This window comes from Sciurus carolinensis, chromosome 5, assembly GCF_902686445.1.
Source record: "Sciurus carolinensis chromosome 5, mSciCar1.2, whole genome shotgun sequence".
NCBI classification, from domain to species: domain Eukaryota; kingdom Metazoa; phylum Chordata; class Mammalia; order Rodentia; family Sciuridae; genus Sciurus; species Sciurus carolinensis.
Genome location: NC_062217.1, coordinates 161,795,079 through 161,797,117, shown reverse-complemented (window position 1 = coordinate 161,797,117; position 2,039 = coordinate 161,795,079). Strand labels below are relative to the sequence as shown.

At 40.9% G+C, this 2,039-nt stretch overlaps 1 non-coding gene across 1 annotated transcript; it reads right to left on the bottom strand.

Moving 5' to 3' along the window:
* Window positions 1–1,507: 1,507 nt before the first annotated feature.
* Trnaa-agc (transfer RNA alanine (anticodon AGC)) lies at window positions 1,508–1,587 on the bottom strand. Its single transcript has one exon. It is a non-coding gene; the product is annotated as a tRNA-Ala (tRNA).
* Window positions 1,588–2,039: the final 452 nt, after the last annotated feature.

The window sequence follows — 2,039 nt, the reverse complement described above, 5'->3', positions numbered from 1 at the left end:
CATCCCACACCACAAGGCGAGGGAGAGTTGGGAAGAGAGGGGAAGGAAGAAGGGAAGGAGTGAGTCAAAGTAGGGCTAAACTCATCGATTTATCAGGGACCCACTCCCACAGTGACTAACCCACCCCGGCAGTAATGGCATTAATCCACCGGAGGGCAGAGCCCTGGTTACCTAACCACCTATGGAAGGCTCCACCCCTCAACATTGTTGTCTTGGGGGTTAAGTGTCCAACTCAGGACCTCTAGGGGACACATGCAAAACTTAGCTCCAGGCCTCCCTTTCTCAGAACCTGGGCACTTCCAGCCTTTTCAGCCTGGACAGCCCTTACTCCACGAAGGGAATCAGACACCCCACCCCAAAATATGTCACTGTGGAATTTGAGATGGAGTCAGCTGAGAAACAGTAGAAGCAGGAAGTGCTTTCAGACCCACATCTCCCACTTCTACCTAAAAACAAGTCATAAAATATCCCACAAGAAAGGTTCCCTCCAACCTTTGGAATGTAAGCTTGCTGAGGGTAGGCACTTCTCTCTGTTTCAATCACTCTCAATCCTTCTTTTTCAATGTTTGTGGAATGACTACTCTGCTCTTTGTAACATTTAGCAAATACTTGGCACTATGTGCCAGACACTGTTTTAACAAAACCAAATTCTTGATATTCTTCTACAAACATCAACTCATTTAATCCGCACAATTCCTTTGTGGGATAGGAATGATTGCTATCCTTATTTTGAAGAGGAGAAATCATAGGCCCACAGGGTAAGGTAACTTGCACAAGCAGTGGCAAGGCCAGGACTTGAATCCAGCAGTCCAGCTCCAGGGTCCACGCTGTTACCTACACTGTTAGCCACCTCACCCTCAAACCCGCACTCTCTGTGAGCACCAGTGCAGAAAGGACCTGAGACATGACCTGTCCTCCTCATTGCTACGGTGACCACTTTCTCTAAACCCAAAATATGAATTTACAAGTTTATTATTTTAGCTAAAGAATACTTGGGAAGTAAACAAAAATCAAGATACTGACTAACTTTGATTTCAATGAAGAGTGCAATAATTAAATGTACCTACATTATTTTCCTGTATTTGAGGTGAGGTTTATGGAGTCTATGGGTTTCCTTCTTAATCAACACATCTTATTTCTGAAGCAAGAAAAACAGGTTTGGAACTATAAATGCTGATGTTTCAAGTCCCATGTGAAATACACAGACAGCATCAGCCTCAGTAGTTGACCGCCATGATGTTGAAAGTACTATTTAACAATTCAGGGCAGGAACAGTAGATTAAATGTAATGCCCAAGAGTTGAATGAAGTATTTCAAGGATGGTACAGATTGTTCCAAGAACTTATTTAAACAACATGACACTATGCAAGAGATGCAGATTGGGTCATATTTTACTTTTAATATTTTGTGATGAACCAAAGATAATGAGTGCATAAACTAGGCTCAGGTCTATCAGCTCTCAAGTTCTTTAGCTCTGATACCATTCCTTTGTTGGTTTTTTTATTTTTTGCAGGGCTGGGAATCAAACCCAGGGCCTTGCACTTGCTAGGTGAATGCTCTACCACTGAGCTACCTACATCCCCAGCATTTTTCCCTCTTTTCTATAATGAACTTTCAGTTGCCAATTGTGATAAGAAATCATTTAAGAAATATATTGTCAATTGCAAATTGACAGCATAAGACATCAGATATTTTGCTTTTCTTCTAAATGTTTGTGATAGAAACTATATTAACAAGTGTAAAAGGAAATGTTTTAAATAAAAATGGTCATCCATAACCCTACTATTAAAGCACAATAGTTCTGTTCATATTTTTCTAGTCTTTGTCTATAGACTCACTTGCTCAAAACAAAAAAAAATCAATAAATCTCTGATTAAAGGAAGATTTGGGTCATTTGTACAATTGGATTCAGTTATTGCCACACTCTCTCTAGGAATCCCCCTTAAACACAGCAAACACTTGATGTACTGAAATCATGGCATGGTGGAGCTGAAGGGACCTTAGAGATTATCTGGCTCAATGCCTGCATTTCAGGGGTG